We start from the raw sequence: 17,540 nt of genomic DNA, 5'->3' as shown, positions 1-17,540 counted from the left end.
TCTCTTCAGGCAGTCATCTTTATAAATCTCATTGGAACGGCACCAAACAAAAGTTCCAGCATCATCACCTTGCCCAGTGCAGATTCGAGATTCATCACTGAATATGACTTTCATCCAGTCATCCACAGTCCACGATTGCTTTTCCTTAGCCCATTGTAACCTTGTTTTTTTCTCTTTAGGTGTTAATGATGGCTTTCGTTTAGCTTTTCTGTATGTAAATCCCATTTCCTTTAGGCAGTTTCTTACAGTTTGGTCACAGACGTTGACTCCTTGGGGCAACTGTTTGTTGTGATTTGGCGCTATATAAGAAACAAGTTGATTGACTGATTGACTCCAGTTTCCTTCCATTCGTTCCTCATTTGTTTTGTTGTGCATTTTGATTTTTGAGACATATTGCTTTAAATTTTCTGTCTTATTGCTTTGATGTCGTCCTTGGTCTACCAGTATGTTTGCCTTTAACAACCTTCCCATGTTGTTTGTATTTGGTCCAGAGTTTAGACACAGCTGACTGAACAACCAACATCTTTTGCAACATTGCGTGATGATTTACCCTCTTTTAAGAGTTTGATAATCCTCTCCTTTGTTTCAATTGACATCTCTCGTGTTGGAGCCATGATTCATGTCAGTCCACTTGGTGCAACAGCTCTCCAAGGTGTGTTCACTCCTTTTTAGATGCAGACTAAGGAGCAGATCTGATATGATGCAGGTGTTAATTTGGGGGATGAAAATTTACAGGGTGATTCCATAATTTTTTCCTCAGAATTTAGTGATTCCATTTTTTTTCCCTCTGGTTGGTCTAAAAAAAGTAACCGTTACTGACTGCCACAATTATTTTTCCTGATTTCTTATAGTGTTTCTTAAAGCCAGAAAGTTACCATTTGAAATGACTTTAGTTTTGTGTCACGTCTGTGATCTGCTTTTTTTTTCAACAAAATTAAACAACTGAATGAACATCCTCCGAGGCCGGTGATTCCATAATTATTGCCAGGGGTTGTGTGTATATATATATATACACACACACACACACACACACACACACACACACACACACACACACACACACACACACACACACACACACACACACACACACACACACACACACACAATTATCATTATTATCAGTATTATTATTATTACACTAAGTTGCACCGTTGAGACAGTACAACTTAGACGTTTCTGAGCGCACATCATTTTCTCCCCCACTCTCCTGATGTTCTTAATATTTACTGAGGTGTGTGCATGTGACAGGGTGTGTGTGGGTAAGTGTGAGTAGGGCATTGTTTTTGATGCACAAGCAAATTTCATTGTACTGTTTTACTGTGCAATGGCAATGAAGGTGATTCTGAGTCTGATTATTTTATTTATTATTACTTCTACGTCATTATTACGTCATTTGATTTTTAAATGGACCACAATAGAAATAAATGTTTTCACTTTCTTGTGTCATCCATGTTTCTGTGTAGGCTCTCAGTTGTCCAGGTGGGTTCCATAGTAGAGAACCTTGAATCTTCGACTGGACTGGGTTGTTTGACGCGAGGACATTTCGCTTCAAATCGCAGAAGCTTCCTCAGCTAAAATTCTTGCTCTGGTAGTCTGACTTCTGTATTGACTCTTGTAGAGAAGAATAACAGAAGCTTTTAGACCTAACGTTTAAACCTAACGAAGTTTTAAACCTAACCAGATGCCTCCCACCAAGAGACAGACTGCTATAGGCTAGTGACTAAACAATTGCTTTAATTAGCACCTATTGTGCTCTAGTTAGCACCCTCCTAATGACAGGGTAGCTGTCCCTCCTAACAATGGGACTGACGCCTCTCCTGATGACGTGAATGACGGCATCAGGACGAACAAAAGAACCATGAACACCATGAACAAAAGACTGAAACTGCTTTGACCTGAGTACCCCATTGTAAACAGGGGCCAAAGCGTGTTTCAGACCCCTCCCTGGTTAAGGCTGGGTTTCAACTCTTTCACATACAATGCCTCCTTCACCCCTCTCTCAAACCATTTCTTCTCTCTGGCTAAGATTTTAACGTCCATGTCCTCAAACGTGTGGTTAGTGTCTTTAAGGTGGAGATGAACTGCAGACTGAGGTCCACTGGTGCCCTCTCTGTGGTGCTGGTATAGCCTTTTGTGTAATGGCTGCTTAAGTCTCACCTATGTAGTGTTCGTTACAGTTCCTGACATCTGATAGAATACACTACATTGCTCTGTTTGTAACTAGGGATCCTGTCCTTAGGGTGAAGCAATTTCTGTCTCAAGGTGTTAACAGGTTTAAAGTAAACTGGGATTTTGTGCTGTCTGAAGATCCTCTGTAGTTTTTCCCCTACTCCTGCTAAATAAGGGAGAGACATTCCTCTTCTTCTTGGCTCCATCTCCTGTCTGTCTGGTCTCTTTGTTCTGTGGGACTTTTGCACTTTATCCAGGGACCATGGTGGACCAGACATCTCACTTTTAAATCAGAGGGAGACCAAATAAACACGTTGTTGCAGACCACACACTAGTTTTAAAATTATTTTATGCTGAGTGTTTTATGATGAATGTTCGATGTGTTTTCACGTCTTGGGGCTTCGGCAGTTTATGTAAGTCGATTTTCCATTTTACGGACAATAAACTTTTATCTTATCTTATCTTACATTGAACTTACTAAGTAAAATCACACACGCATACTTTTAATATAAAGATGATTTACTGCCCACCCGCTGGAATCGTGTGTTAGTCAATCAATCAATCAATCAATCAATTTTTTTATATAGCGCCAAATCACAACAAACAGTTGCCCCAAGGCGCTTTATATTGTAAGGCAAGGCCATACAATAATTATGTAAAACCCCAACGGTCAAAACGACCCCCTGTGAGCAAGCACTTGGCTACAGTGGGAAGGAAAAACTCCCTTTTAACAGGAAGAAACCTCCAGCAGAACCAGGCTCAGGGAGGGGCAGTCTTCTGCTGGGACTGGTTGGGGCTGAGGGAGAGAACCAGGAAAAAGACATGCTGTGGAGGGGAGCAGAGATCGATCACTAATGATTAAATGCAGAGTGGTGCATACAGAGCAAAAAGAGAAAGAAACAGTGCATCATGGGAACCCCCCAGCAGTCTACGTCTATAGCAGCATAACTAAGGGATGGTTCAGGGTTCAGCCAATGAAGAGAGGCCAATATGGGTGAGATATGCTCTCTCCTTCTAGTCCCCGTCAGTACTCTAGCTGCAGCATTTTGAATTAACTGAAGGCTTTTTAGGGAACTTTTAGGACAACCTGATAATAATGAATTACAATAGTCCAGCCTAGAGGAAATAAATGCATGAATTAGTTTTTCAGCATCACTCTGAGACAAGACCTTTCTGATTTTAGAGATATTGCGTAAATGCAAAAAAGCAGTCCTACATATTTGTTTAATATGCGCTTTGAATGACATATCCTGATCAAAAATGACTCCAAGATTTCTCACAGTATTACTAGAGGTCAGGGTAATGCCATCCAGAGTAAGGATCTGGTTAGACACCATGTTTCTAAGATTTGTGGGGCCAAGTACAATAACTTCAGTTTTATCTGAGTTTAAAAGCAGGAAATTAGAGGTCATCCATGTCTTTATGTCTGTAAGACAATCCTGCAGTTTAGCTAATTGGTGTGTGTCCTCTGGCTTCATGGATAGATAAAGCTGGGTATCATCTGCGTAACAATGAAAATTTAAGCAATACCGTCTAATAATACTGCCTAAGGGAAGCATGTATAAAGTGAATAAAATTGGTCCAGCAAGTAATTAGCAAAGCTGGCTAATATCCATAGTTTCTCCAAAAATATTAGTCCTATCAATGTTCCATTTTGGTAACGTACATCCTTGAACCAAAATACATAAGTACGCCAAATGGCAAATGTCAGCTCTCTACAGTTGCACACACACAGAGCTTTTTTTTTCTGCATTCTGCTGCAAGCAGGTGCTTTTAATTTTTACACACGCACAAACAGAGACATGAAGACATCAAAGTCAATACTCTTTTCACTCATTGTAACGACAACATTCTACCGTCCCTGGTTCTCAAGACCAGGCACCTAAGTAGCTCTACTCTACTCTTTTCTACTCTCCTATTTTACTCTTCCTTTTTAGATATACCTTTGTATACTGGTATAGTTCCACCTTAGAATTGGAATATAATATATAAGATATACCTTACTGAATTTTCATGACACTTAACTAAAATAGCTAAACCAACTGAACTACAAAAACACAATAAATCAATAACACTAACAGCACTGTTAAACTAACATGAATCACAATAACATTTAAAACCCCAAACTCCCATGGTGCATTGTAGCACAATGTCCATTGTTTACTGGTTAGCTAAAATTGCAAATTTCTCCAAAAATATTAGTCCTATCAACTTCACGTTTTCACAGTGTTCATCCTTGACACAAAATACATAAACATACCAAACGACAAATGTCAGCTCTCCCTGGTTTTGCCGTGATTGAAGCCACCCACCCACCCACCCACACACACACCCACCCACACACACACGACTTGGCTGTTATAATATAGATTTATTCTGATATGATAAAAAAGTTCATTATTTAATATATTATTAAGAATTATTAGTTAATATGCAATTAAAAGAACTTCATAGCTCCTCCCACAAACTTCACCTTTAAATACGTTTTTAACAAACAAACACTTAAACTGTTTAAATTTTAAGATGTTATTTAATTTGGTGAAAGCTGGTTCTACATTATTCTAATTATTTTTTTTCATATTGTCTTCTCCCACGTTTGTTTTGATGTTTCTTTAAATGTTTCGGCTCCAAACTGCTCTTTGTGATGTGTTGATTTGTTGTCTGCTGGTCTGATTTTTCGTCCCGTGTTTAACTCGCCATCCCTCTGAATGTGATTTGAGCGGCGTGCTGAAGCCGACTCTCCTCATGGTGTGAAACGCGCCTTCAATTGGCCTTCGGTAATGAATATGGATTACAGAAACAATATGTGGCGAAGCAGTGCACCGACGCCGCCTGTTATTGAACGTCTCTCTTGAATTAGTGATGAGAAGCAAATAAATTATGCAGCATGATTAGTAACCCAGGCAAGAAACGGGTTTAACGCCTCGTGTATGGATCAGTATGGAGACAGGGAGCTGGAGCCACAAAAACTATCAGACATCTTCAACGTAACCGGACGTCAGTTCCTGTGGATGTGACTCGTCCAGACATGACCCTTTACTCCTGCCCACATGGAGGTGACACCATCTTACCGCTGGATGAGCGGGAGTCAGAGAGCAGTAAGTGATTCAGAATTCCAAGTCCAGTCTCGGAAACAAATACAACCCCAATTCCAATGAAGTTGGGACGTTGTGTAAAATGTAAATAAAAACAAAATACAATGATTTGCAAATCCTCTTCAACCTATATTCAATTGAATACACCACAAAGACAAGATATTTAATGTTCAAACTGATAAACTTTATTGTTTTTGTGCAAATATTTGCTCATTTTGAAATGAATGCCTGCAACACGTTTCAAAAAAGCTGGGACAGTGGTATATTTACCACTGTGTTACATCACCTTTCCTTCTAACAACACTCAATAAGCGTTTGGGAACTGAGGACACTAATTGTTGAAGCTTTGTAGGTGGAATTCTCTCCCATTCTTGCTTGATGTACGACTTCAGTTGTTCAACAGTCCGGGGTCTCCGTTGTCGTATTTTGCACTTCATAATGCGCCACACATTTTCAATGGGCGACAGGTCTGGACTGCAGGCAGGCCAGTCTAGTACCCGCACTCTTTTACTATGAAGCCACGCTGTTGTAACACGTGCAGAATGTGGCTTGGCATTGTGTTGCTGAAATAAGCAGCGACGTCCCTGAAAAAGACGTTGCTTGGATGGCAGCATGTGTTGCTCCAAAACCAGGATGTACCTTTCAGCATTGATGGTGCCATCACAGATGTGTAAGTTGTCCATGCCATGGGCACTAACACACCCCCATACCATCACAGATGCTGGCTTTTGAACGTTGCACTGGTAACAATGTGGATGGTCTTTTTCTTCTTTTGGCCAGAGGACACAACGTCCATGGTTTAAATAAATAAATAATGGTAAATGGACTGCATTTATATAGCGCTTTTCCATCTGCGTCAGACACTCAAAGTGCTTCACACATCAATGCCTCGCGTTCATCCCGATGTGAGGCTGCTGCCATGCAAGGTGCTCACTACACACTGGGAACAACCAGGGGATTAAAGACCTTGCGCAAGCGCGCTTCGTGATTTTCCAGGTCAGGCTGGGATTTGAACCCAGGATCCTCTGGTCCAAAACCCAACACTTAACCACTAGACCATCACCTCCCCTAAAAGGGTTAATAAATGGAATAGTTTTGACTGTGTTGAAAGCTTGGCCTCCAAAGTAAAGGTCAAACAAGGTCAACATCCACTGGATACTATGACATGTGGCATATGTTACCCTGTGACATGATAACTAAGCATGACACATGGTGCAAACTACTCCTTTTTAAAACCCTATTAAGAGAAGGCGGCTGTGTTTCTGGATGTTGTTGATGTTTGGCTTTCGCTTTGCATGGTAGAGTTTTAACTTGCAGTTGTAGATGTAGCGATGAACTGTGTTAACTGACAATGGTTTTCTGAAGTGTTCCTGAGCCCACACGGTAAGATCCTTTACACAATGATGTCGGTTTTTAATGCAGTGAAGGTCACAGGCATTCAATGTTGGTTTTCGGCCTTGTTGCTTACGTGTAGAAAGTTCTCCAGATTCTCTGAATCTTCTGATTATATTATGGCCTGTAGATGATGGAATCCTTAAATTTCTTGCAATTGAACGTTGAGAAAAATTGTTCTTAAACTGCTGGACTATTTTTTCATGCAGTTGTTCACAAAGTGGTGATCCTCACCCCATCTTTGCTTGTGAACAGCTGAGCCTTTTGGGGATGCTCCTTTTATACCCAATCATGACACTCACCAGTTTCCAAACAAGTGTTTTTTGAGTATTCATCAACTTTCCCAGTGTTTTGTTGCGCCGTCCCAACTTTTTTGAAATGTATTGCAGGCATCCATTTCAAAATGAGCAAATATTTGCACAAAAATAATAACGTTTATCAGTTTGAACATTAAATATCTTGTCTTTGGGGTGTATTCAATTGAACATAGGTTGAAGAGGATTTGCAAATCATTGTATTCTGTTTTTATTTACATTTCACACAATGTCCCAACTTCACTGGAATTGGAGTTGTAAAACCAACCTTCACTAAGAACAGATACAATGTAAATTAAACATGCATGATAGTGTGCACGTATATGATGTGCACAGAAACCCTCACAGGTGTGCATTCGCACCCACACCCATCAGCTGTTCTGCGCGTGCTGGACTGTAATTACGGGCAGATTACAGGGAAAGCGCGGTGGCAAGCAAGAGGGGTGGCAGTGAGCAGGAGGGGCGGCAGCAGGCAGGAGGGGCGGCGGCGAGCTGCTCACACAGCTTAAATCCTGATCCTCTGTTTAGTGGAGGTTAAGACACTTCGTCACCCAGGCGACGATAATCAAACGCCTGAGATTACAGAGAAGCTAATGAGAAACGCTGGAACCTGAAACACAGCAAGGCCATACCCCCCCCAACAAAAAACCCACAGAGAGGAAATGTTAATGTACAAGAAGAAGTCCAGTGCTGACCGTAACGTACGCCCACCCCCGTTCCAAACTAAAGTGCAGTGATGCTGAAATTCCGGAATCTCCATCTCCAAACAGAGTTTGTTTAAAAGAGACAAAGAAAAGCCCCTGGAAGGAGACGCGAGAAACTTCCAGAGTTTCCTCTTCACTATTTTCTGGGTGAGCATCAGAGCAACGCAGTCATAAAACAACACAAGAACACAGGTTTGTCGGGGGAGGGCCCATCACAGAACTAAATGCACCCATATAAACTGGTTTGTGTAAACCGCGGAGTCGGACTGGGTCTGCGTAGAATACTAAATCACAGGAAACTCCGCTGCCGCTCCTCATTTCCTGCCGGTTTTTGCTGGCATTGCTGGTTTTTATCTTTTAGCTGCTGTGGAGTTCTCATCAGAGAGCCTCCGTTTAACCCTCTATTTTTCATACGGGGATAAAGCGTCCCTGCTGGACTACAAACTGGATAATGAGACCCAGGAACACTACAGACACACATGGGTGTGTTTGTGCTGCTGGCTTGCCTTCTGGCTGATCTAAACGTCTGTCTGCCTCTCCATCTGTCTGCCTCCACCAAAACACACACACACACACACACACACACACACACACACACACACACACACACACACACACACACACACACACACACACACACACACACACACACACACACACACACACACACACACAATGCACAGTTTCTGCTGCAAAAATAAAGTCATGCTTGCAACTGGAACGTTCAAATAAAGACAGGAGAATTAAATTTATATTGTATCTGTGATTCAACTTTGTCCAATGATGTTTTAATTACCACTGGTGGTGTTAGAAATTATCTTTGTTTAATGAAGCTGTGCACATTTACATCACTAAATACAATTAAAACCCCCTATACATGTTTAAAAACACAACAGTCAGCCTTACCTTAGCCTAGATGTCCTCATTGAATTTCTGGCTGACCCACAAAGTCCAAACAAGTGGAGAGCTCAGTAGTATGAAAAGTTTTTCTCCTCTCTTTATTCAAGAACATGGTCTTTCAGTTTGAGAGCATACTTTATTAATTTTCAGGTGTTCTCTTTCAGACCCAGTATGTCTCTCTCATACAGATCTTCCTCTTCTTGCTTTATGGAGGTTGGTGTCCAGCTTAATGAGGCATTAATGCAACTTTCTGCTCCATAGTGTAAATCACAATACCTCAATCAGATCAGTATACAGGAGCAGCTTATCATGTCATAGATCAGTGGTGTCCAAAGTATTCAAGAAAGGGCCAAGAGGGTGCAGGTTTTCTTTGTAGCCACTGACTTCAACAGGTGATTTCACTGATTAACATCACTTTGAGCAGGTGGGACGAGTTCACCTGCTGGATTCAGTGGCTGCAAAGAAAACCTGTCCCTCTTAGTCCTTTCTCGAATACTTTGGACACCACTGCCATAGATGATAATGCAGTATTTTTTCCATACATAAGTGGCTTTGAAATGTAAGTTGGGAGGTGATGGTCTAGTGATTAAACGTTGGGCTTGAGACCAGAGGATCCTCGGTTGAAATCCCAGCCTGACTGGAAAATCACTAAGGGCCTTTGGACAAGGTCCTTAATCCCAGAGTTGCTCCCGGTGTGTAGTGAGCACCTTGCATGGCAGCACCCTGACACCGGGGTGTGAGTGTGTCTGTGTGAATGTGAGGCATCACTGTAAAGTGCTCTGTGCGTCTGATACAGATGGAAACGCGCTATATAAAATGAAGTCCATTTAAGTCGCATGAGAAGGAAAAAAAAAATCAATTTTTTTTAACTAAGAAATTAACGAAGTGCTAAAACATATCATCTTCACTTTTGAATTGAGTCTCATTTCATGTTTGGAATATCACCTGTTGGAATAAAACCTACACCCTGAGACAGGGACTGCTTGGTCCGAAGGGACGCCTGCTCCTGCTGAGCGTCAGCAGCTGAGGCGAGTTAATCACAGCGGTGAGTTACAGCGCTGAAACATGGTGGCAGCTGGTTCATAGAGTTCCTCATGTCTAATTAACATGATTACTGACTCAGTGTCGGCCGACTCACTGCCCCCCAACCCACACACACCCCAAAACAACATCAGCTCACGTTCCTCTCTGCACATGGTTTCAGCTCAGGTGTCCCTGTTGTAGTGCATGGCCTCGTTCACCGTAATTAAATTAATACATAAATGCTTTCTCAACAAAAACCTGAGGTTTTGAACCGAGGACAGAGACTGTTGTGTTTTCACTCCGAACTGGGAAATTCTGGGTTCCATCCCGTGGGGTTCCATCCTGTGGGCCTCCACTCTGGCCCCACATCACAACAGAACTGTAACTCAGAGTTTTTCAAAGGAGCCCTTGCTTTTTTGTCAGTTAATTTTCACTGTGAATTACATGACATTAGAAATTGCTTCACTTCAGAATCTGAAATTTCCCAGGCCAGAAGAATCCACCCTTTATGGCCTCACGCCAAGGCCAGAAACTCTCCAGACGTGCAAGAGAAACTCTTCCATGATAAGATGTGGCCATAAACTTTGAGCCTTGACAACCAGTGATTATCTCCAGGTCTAAGTGAGGAGACCTTTGCTTAAATAGGAAAGCAAGAGAACAGTATTTTATTTTATGCATATACGAGGTCTGTCAATAAAGTAACGGTCCTTTTAATTTTTTTCAAAAACTATATGGATTTCATTCATATGTTTTTACGTCAGACATGCTTGAACCCTCGTGCGCATGCGTGAGTTTTTCCACGCCTGTCGGTGACGTCATTCACCTGTGAGCACGCCTTGGGAAGGAGTGGTCCCGCCCCCTCATCGAATTTTCATTGTCTGGAAATGGCGGAATGAAAAGGACTTTTTTTCCATCAGAATTTTTTCAGAAGCTGTTAGAGACTGGCACCTGGAAACCATTCGAAAAATTTATCTGGCTTTCGGTGAAAATTTTACAGGCTTCACAGAGAATAAGGACTGTTAGTACAGCTTTAAGGACCCCTTTAAGGACGCTTGGCACGATGCGGCACAAGCCACCGGACCATTTCTAAACGGATGGCTCTGTGGATACGAGACCGTCGTGTGCTCTTTCTCTGGTTATCACAAGAGCTGGACATCAGCCATTTTCCGGCAGATTTCACATTTAACAAGAGATTTTGTCATGGAAAGCCACGTGGAGGCTTCGCGCATAAAGACCGATTCGCTTTGGAAGAGAGACAAAGGAACACCTCCGTTTCGGCGTGTCAGAGGACAAGCTTGGACATGTCTATGTCGGCTTTCAATGCTTACCAGTCCAGTAAGTATCAGAGAAATTGTGGAGAGCTGGACATGTCCAAACCTGTCCTCTGACACGCCGAAACGGAGGTGTTCCGTTGTCTCGCTTCCAAAGCAAATCGGTCTTTACGCGCGAAGCCTCCGCGTGGCTTTCCATGACAAAATCTCTTGTTAAAAGTGAAATCTGCCAGAAAATGGCTGATGTCCAGCTCTTGTGATAACCAGAGAAAGAGCACACGGCGGTCTCGTATCCACAGAGCCATCTGTTTAGAAATGGTCCGGTGGCTTGTGCCGCGTCGTCGCAGCTCGGAGTGCGGCGCCCTGAGCGTACTTAAAGGGGTCCTTAAAGCTGTAGTAACAGTCCTTATTCTCTGTGAAGCCCGTAAAATTTTCACCAAAAGCCAGATAAATTTTTCGAATGGTTTCCAGGTGCCAGTCTCTAACAGCTTCTGAAAAAATTCTGATGGAAAAAAAGTCCTTTTCATTCCGCCATTTCCAGACACTGAAAATCCGACGAGAGGGCGGGACCACTCCGTCCCAAGGCGTGCTCACAGGTGAATGACGTAACCGACAGGCGTGGAAAAACTCACGCATGCGCACGAGGGTTCAAGCATGTCTGACGTAAAAACATATGAATGAAATCCATATAGTTTTTGAAAAATAAAAATAAAAAGGACCATTACTTTATTGACAGACCTCATACGAGGTCTGTTAGAAAAGTATCCGACCTTTTTATTTTTTGCAAAAAGCTGATGGATTTGAATCACGTGTGCTTGCATGAGCCAATCTTGAACCTTCGTGCGCATGCGTGAATTTTTTTACTCCTGTCGATTGCGTCATTTGCTGGTAAGCAGCCTTTGTGTGGGGACGTGTAGTGCGCTCGGCGGGTTTTCATTGCAAGGAAAATGACGGAACGACTGGACCAGCGCTACTGCATCAAATTTTGCCAGAAACTGAGCGACAGCCAGGTGGAAACCATTCGGAAGATTCAGACCGCTTTTGCTGGCTTTTCAGTCGTGTGACTATCCGAGAAATTGTGGAAGAGGTGGGCATGTCACAGCATGTCCTGTGAGACTTCAACATGGAGGTGCTTTTGCTCCACCGTTAGCAGCTTCGGCACGAATTTCACCGGCCAAATCTTCTGTCACAGTGGAATGTGCCGAAAAAGTGCTGATGTCCACCTCTTCCGCAATTTCTCGGATAATCACACGACGGTCCCACATCACCACAGCGTTCACTTTGGAAATGATCTGGTCATTTCAGCATGTTGATGGCCGACCAGAGCGTGGCTCACTCTCTACCGTTGTGCGGACGTCTTTAAACTGGTTGTACGCTCCTTAAACTGTGTGATGCCCATAGCATCGTCACCGAAAGCCGTCTGAATCTTCTGAATGGTTTCCACCTGGCTGTCGCTCAGTTTCTGGCTGTCGCTCAGTTTCTGGCAAAATTTCTCCATGTAATGTGGAGTTGCGTCAGGAAGGGCATCCGGCGTAAAACCTGTGCCAATTCAACATGCAGATCCAACCTTGGATTTACTGTGGCGACCCCGAGTGGAAACAAGGGAGCAGCCGAAGGGACTTACTTTTAACAGAGAAAACATTGCTTATTCAGAGCTTTCATTAACAGCCTATTTTTATGGCCAGTTAATGGTTATCAATTTGAGCACAGCATCCTGGATGGCAGCCACCCAGGTAGAAAACAGGTCCATTCCCCTCTCCAAAGTAACCACAGACCCGTTTCGTCAGCAGGAAGTCATGGGAAATTTAAGGGTTTGAGACACCTTTGTGTGTTTCTCCACCACAAGGACCACCTTGAAAAGTACTTTGCAGAACATAATTCAGGGCCATGTGAGCCCGAGGTGGGCAGAATGGACAAACCCGCGTAGGAGGAGGCGACAACAACACCAAGCAGCCTCTGGAAAAGTCAAGATATGCAGAAAGAAGCAGAATCACCTCAATGGAGAGAAAAGGAGGTGGAGGGACTGATGAGGAGGTGCAACAAATGATCAAATCCTCCAAGAGGAACCTGAAAAGCCACATCTTCAGATCTGGATACAAACGCAATTAAAGGCGCTGTGATAAAGTGATGAGAAAAAAGAGAAGCATAACACAAGACTACAAGCGTCCGAGTGACCGCAAGAACAAACTTGGCTCAAAGAGCAAAAACCAACAGAATACTGTGACGTCAAAATGACAGACGCTGACCTTCCTCAGTCTCTGGGGTCCTCAACACTGAGACACCTGTGTCTTGGATCACGTCCAGACAAGCATCACCACATGGACTATATATGGCATCTGATGATCCCTCACAGTGTCGGTGATGCTAACTAACAGACCCATCACACCACGACCATTTAGCCAGCAGACGCCGATGGCCCCGTTTCCACCAAGACGTACGGGGCGGGACGGTGAAGTCTGGCTTGGCTTGTGTTTCTATGCCGGCAGGACCTTTTGCTTGGTAGGCGGAGCATGCAGATGTTGACATGCACATCATGGAGAACAAGTATGCTGTCACGTGGCCCCGCCCCTCCATAAGGAGGACAACAGAGTAATTTAACATGTTTTTATTTAATTGTATTTTTGTCTTGGTGGCTCCCCCTCAAACTGCCACCTTATCGTGCTGGGGGAGTTTGCGTACCTCCCAGCACCATCCTAGGAGCTATGTTGTCGGGGGCTTTGTGCCCCTGGTAGGGTCTCCCAAGGCAAACAGGTCCTAGGTGATGGGTCAGACTAAGGGCAGTTCAGAAGCTCCCATGAACAGTACAATATCAAGGACCGAGACATTACATGGTATGGCGGAGCCGGGGCCCCACCCTGGAGCCAGGCCTGGGGTTGGGGCTTGCATGTGAGCGCCTGGTGGTCAGGCCTTAGCCCACGGGGCCTGGCTGGGCTCAGCCAGAAAGAGCGACGTGGGCCCGTCCTCCTGTGGGTTCACCACCTACAGAAGGGGCCATGGGGGTCGGGTGCAGAGACGATTGGGTGGCAGTCGAGAGCGGGTGGCCCAATGGCCCACTCTGTGCTCACAGCCCCTGGCTGTTTGGATGTGGAATGTCACCTCACTGGGGGGGAAGGAGCCTGAGCTTGTGCTGGAGGTTGAGTGATACCGACTAGAGATAGTTGGGCTCACCTCCACGCACAGCTTGGGCTCTGGTACCCAACTCCTGGAGAGGGGTTGGACGCTCCACTTTCCTGCCGTTGCCCACGGTGAGAGGCGAAGAGCTGAAGTAGCATTGCTTATTGCACCCCAGCTCAGTCGCCATGTGTTGGAGTTCACTCCGGTGAACAAGAGGGTCGCATCCCTATGCCTTCGGGTCGGGTACAGGTCTCTCACTGTCACCTTGGCCTACGGGTAGAATACCCGACTTTCTTGGAGTCCCTGGGAGGGGTACTAGATAGTCCCGACTAGGGACTCCATTGTTCTCTTGGGGGATTTCAATGCCAACATGGGCAGCGACAGTGAGACCTGGAGGAGGGTGATCGGGAAGCACGGCCTCCCCGATCTGAAACCCAGTGGTGTTCAGTTGTTGGACTTCTGTGCTAGTCACAGTTTGTCCATCACGAACACCATGTTTGAGCACAAGGGTGTCCATAAGTGCACGTGGCACCAGGATACCCTGAGCCGAAGGTCGATGATCGACGTTGTAGTCGTATCATCTGACCTTCCACCACGTGTCTTGGACACTTGGAAGAAGAGAGGGGATGAGCCCGATCACCACCTGGTGGTGAGTTGAATCTGTTGGGAGGGGAGGAAGCCAGTCAGACCTGGCAGGCCCAAATGTATCATGAGGGTCTGCTGGGACTGACTGGCAGAAGCCTGTGTCAGCGAGGTCTTCAACTCCCACCTCCAGGAGAGCTTCTCGCAGATATCGGGGGATGTTGGAGACATGGAGTCCAAGTGGACCATGTTCCCCATCTCCATTGTCGATGCAGCCGCTCGTAGCTGTGGTCACAAGGTCTCTGGTGCCTGTTGCGGCGGCAATCCCTGAACCCAGTGGTGGATGCCGGAAGTAAGGGATGCCATCAAGCTGAAGAAGGAGTCCTACTTGTCTTTGTTGGTAAGTGGGACCCCGGAGGCAGCTGACAGGTACCGACAGGCCAAACGTGCTGCAGCCCGTGCGGTCACAGAGGCAAAAACTCGGGTCTGGGAGGAGTTCGGGGAGGCCATGGAGGAGGACTATCGGTTGGCCTCGAAGAAATTCTGGCAAACCGTCCGACGCCTCAGGAGGCGGAAGCAGCTCTCCACCAGCACTGTCTCCAGTGCGGGTGGGGAGCTGTTGAACCTGACAGGGGATGAAGTCGGGCGGTGGAAGAAATACTTCAAGGATCTCCTCAATCCCATCGCCACGTCTTCTGAAGAGTAAGCAGAGACTGGGGACTCAGAGGCAGACTCATCCATATACCAGGCAGAAGTCACAGAGGTGGTTAGAAAGCTCCTCGGTGGCAAGGCTCCTGGGGTGGATGAAATCCGTCCTGAGTACCTTAAGTCTCTGGATGTTGTGGGACTGTCTTGGTTGACATGCCTCTGCAACATCGCGTGGTGGACGGGGACAGTGTCTCTGGACTGGCAGACTGGGGTAGTGGTCCCTCTGTTTAAGAAGGGGGACTGCAGGGTGTGTTCCAACTACAGGGGGATCACACTCCTCAGCCTCCCCGATAAGGTCTATTCCAGAGTACTGGAGAGGAGAATTCGACCAATAGTCAAACCTCAGATTCACGAGGAGCAGTGTGGTTTTCATCCTGGTCGCGGCACACTGGACCAGCTCTACACACTCCATCGGGTGCTTGAGGGTTCATGGGAGTTAGCCTAACCAGTCAACATGTGTTTTGTGGATCTGGAGAATGCGTTCGACAGTGTCCCTCTGAGCAACATGTGGGGGGTGCTCCGGGAGTATGGGGCCCGGGGTCCTTTACTAAGGGCTATCCGGTCCCTGTACAACCGCAGCAGGAGCTTGGTTCGCATTTCCGGTAGTATGTCAAACCTGTTTCCAGTGCACATTGGCCTCCACCAGGGCTGCCCTTTGTCACCGGTTCTGATCATTATCTTTATGGACAGAATTTCTAGGTGCAGCCAGGGTGTAGAGGGTTCCGGTTTGGGAACCACAGAATCTCATCTCTGCTGTTTGCGGATGATGTGGTTCTGTTGGCTTCGTCAAATCAGGACCTTCAGCATTTTGTAGCCGAGTGTGAAGCGTCCAGGATGAAAATCAGCACCTCCAAATCCGAGGCCATGGTTCTCGACCGGAAAAAGGTGCCTTGCCCTCTTCAGGTCGGTGGAGTGTCCTTGCCTCAAGCGGAGGAGTTTAAGTATCTCGGGGTCTTGTTCATGAGCGAGGGACTGATGGAGCCTGAGATCGACAGACGGATTGGTGCAGCATCTGCAGTGATGCGGTCACTGTATCAGACCGTCGTGGTGAAGAGCTCAGTGGGGGGGGCAAAGCTCTCAATTTACTGATCGATCTACATTCCGACCCCCACCTATGGTCATGAGATTTGGCTCATGTTTCTGTCATGAGCCAAATGTCGGAGCTCGGAGTCGACTCCCTGCTCCTCCACATCGAAAGGAGCCAGCTGAGGTGGTTCGGGCATCTTTTCCGGATGCCCTCTGGACGCCTCGCTGGAGAGGTGTTCCAGGCACGTCCCATCAGGAGGAGGCCCCGGGAAGACCCAGGACATGCTGGAGGGACTACATTTCTCGGCTGGCTTGGGAATGCCTTGGAGTTCCCCTGGAGGAGCTGGGGGAGGTGTGTGTGGATCGGGAGGTCTGAGCGGCTTTGCTTGAGCTGCTGCCCCAGTGAAACGACTCCAGATAAAGCGGAAGAAAATGGCTGGATGGATTGTCTTGGTGGATCATGGGATTTATTTTCATGGTGTGCAGAATGTTGAAGAGTCGACTGATGTCTGTGATAAATGCTGACATGAATGAATGAGCCACTGTGACTCTTCCAGCTTTTAAAATAAGTTTATTTTCTTTTTATGGTGCAAAGCAACAGTGTTCTCTGGTTCAGGCTGAACAACGCACAAAACACAGAGGGACTTCTACGTTTCTTCAGCCACAACAAGGAACTAAAGTATTTTCGGATGTCGTTTTCCAAAATCAGGAGGATTTATGTGGATAAGTTTTTGTCAGACTGTGATGATGAATCCGACTGAAACGAACAGGTCAGACTAAGACTCTGTGTGTGAATAGTTTTTATATTTGTAACAGTCTGTTCACATGAGGACTGCAGCTTTCAGTTGTTCAGCCAAACAATGGACAGCAGCAATGGACGTATTTCAAGTTATGAGTAACTTACAAGAAATGTGTATCAACAATCACATAACTTACCAACAACTTATGTCCCGCGTATGCAGGATGTATCAGCCATATGCTGACATACGTCAAAAATATTGTGCACGCCCAAATGTTTCCGACGTACTCGCCGTATAATGATGTATATCAGGGTGTTTCAACGTGCTCTTAACTTACATAAAACTTACCCATAACTGCATCATTCCATGTCAATTCAATGAGGGTCTCACGCACTTTGTCTCAGATTTTCTTCAAATTTTAATCAAATATTCCCAGACTATTCAGAACAACAAATCTGAAGGACAAGTAGTTTCTGAGATATGGCCAATTTAGTGTGCA

The 17,540-nt window shown here is 45.4% G+C and overlaps 1 long non-coding RNA gene across 1 annotated transcript in view; it reads left to right on the top strand.

Moving 5' to 3' along the window:
* Positions 1–17,300, top strand: part of LOC117523650 — a 25,008-nt gene extending 7,708 nt beyond the window's left edge. The window contains exon 3 of the long non-coding RNA XR_004564581.1: positions 17,083–17,300. This is a non-coding gene — a long non-coding RNA (uncharacterized LOC117523650). The remainder of the gene's footprint in view (positions 1–17,082) is intronic.
* Positions 17,301–17,540: the final 240 nt, after the last annotated feature.

This window comes from Thalassophryne amazonica, chromosome 1, assembly GCF_902500255.1.
Source record: "Thalassophryne amazonica chromosome 1, fThaAma1.1, whole genome shotgun sequence".
NCBI lineage: Eukaryota > Metazoa > Chordata > Actinopteri > Batrachoidiformes > Batrachoididae > Thalassophryne > Thalassophryne amazonica.
The sequence above is the reverse complement of the archived record's forward strand: the minus strand, read 5'-3'. Positions and strand labels throughout refer to the sequence as shown.